Below are 1,996 nucleotides of genomic sequence, written 5' to 3'. Positions count from 1 at the left end.
AAAAAAAACTACTCGCTCTTGTGAACTCCACGCCGGTGTCAAAAATGTTTTTATATTAAAGTATGGTGGGAGTAGAAAACGTAAAATAATTAAGAGTTTTGAAAAGGATGAAGATAAACCAAAGCTGAGAGGCAGATTGGAGAAAATACATGTTGAATTTCCGACGAGTTCATTCAAAAGAGCGGGTTGTTTCTTAGCGGTTTTTCGTATGCGCGTGGACTAGGCGCCGAAGGTGACTGGGATGGGGTTCTATCTTATATTCACTCGAATAATCGACCCGGGATCTTTGAGCGACGCACGTGCCAGGCTCGGCTAGTTGTGGCTCATCGTGTTTTCATCTAAATTTTTCATCGTTACTTGTCCAAATGTAAGTTGTTTTCGGATTTGTGACCGACAGACATTTGTCAGTTTGATTGTCACCATATAAGAAGAGACCTACAATGGTCTCACGAGATTGATTTAGGTTGGAATTTTCAATTTTTATTTTATTTTGAGCAACATATTTTCATCCGAAACTATGGTTAAACTTTCACCTTGGTGACCATGTCGCCGATCCTGGATGACTTCCATTTTTTGTGAGAACATTTCTTTATTTTGGTGGTAAGACTGATTTAATTTAGTTAATGCAGGTTATATTCCCAAAACTTTGGCTTTTCTTTCCTTTCTCCAAGGCGACTTGGGAAAGCCTTCCTCCCTTAAATCTCCGCCAGCGAGCCCGTAGATTCGCCTCTCCTCCGCCTGCTGCTCCGGCGGCCGGTGACAGGGAGGAGAATCCTGGTGTCTCCCGCTAGTAGATAGGTAGGGTTTTAGTCCTCGTAAGGGCGGCGTTTGGATGGATGGCGGTGCTCCCTCTTCGAGTCGGTCTTCCACACTCCGATCCTCCTCAAGTTCGTCCGTTAGAACGTATTAGACGGAGCTCCACCATAGGTTTCTGCTAGCTCCTTGGGACGGTGATATTTGGTGTCAGGTTCTTCAGATCAATTCAAGAATTCAACGGTGACGACTGCGGCTCCAGGGCGGGTCCTTAGAGGCACGCACACGAAGACTTTCCCGGTTGCCGTCAACAAGGTCAGGCCGACTACGGTATGGGAGCGGCGACAGTGGTGCATCGACGGCTCGTTGTGGCGGCGGCAATGGTCGTTCGGTAGTTTATGGACCTCAATCTATTTTTTATTATGTTTAAGGTGCTTTATACTTCCGATGAATCTTTATAATATATCTGACCTTTTTCGCAAAAAAACATAGTTAATGTAGGACGTGGGGGCGAGGAATGAACATAGGAATGTACAATCCTAAAGTCCATTTAGTAGTAGAACTATATTTGTTCTAACACAGTATAATTGTAGATGCCCAAATATATGTATACTATATCCCTATAAACACCTTTGAAATACTAATTCGACATCACATCTGTAGATTGATAAAATTACTACTGATGCCTCGTAGTCGACGGGGCGTCTCCTCCCAATGAATATCACCTAAAAGCCTGAAATGGATCCAGAAAAATGTGGCACCGAGACTTGAACCCCTGATGGACTGGTTCCACCACAAGATGCTAAGTTTCAAATAGCATGCCCGATATTATTATTCTTAATTTTATGATATTTGGAAAAGTTGATTATTAAACCCGGAAGCACATGGCTCCCGGCGCCATTTTGTACCTCAACAGTACTCTACTCTTTTTTTATTTAATGACTACTGGAGTCATTTGCATTATTTTGTAGAACGTGCATATAATACTACTAAAAATATGCAATAAGCTAAGCTGTAATCGGTAAATACGAGGCCATCCGTTCCGGAAAATGAAGTCACACACTATCTACTGTCAGTTTTCAACTTTTGAAAAAGGAAGAGAAAGAATTGTCACTTCCCTGAGATTTCTCTGGATAGTGGTTTGCTTTTTGTCGCTTCATTCATGATGCACCGTTGCCTTTTCTCTCTTTTGTGATGTGGAAACGAAGACAAACCATGTGTGTGTGCGTGTGTGTGTGTGGGG

This window comes from Triticum dicoccoides, chromosome 7A (assembly GCF_002162155.2).
Source record: "Triticum dicoccoides isolate Atlit2015 ecotype Zavitan chromosome 7A, WEW_v2.0, whole genome shotgun sequence".
NCBI lineage: Eukaryota > Viridiplantae > Streptophyta > Magnoliopsida > Poales > Poaceae > Triticum > Triticum dicoccoides.
This window is presented reverse-complemented; position numbering follows the sequence as displayed.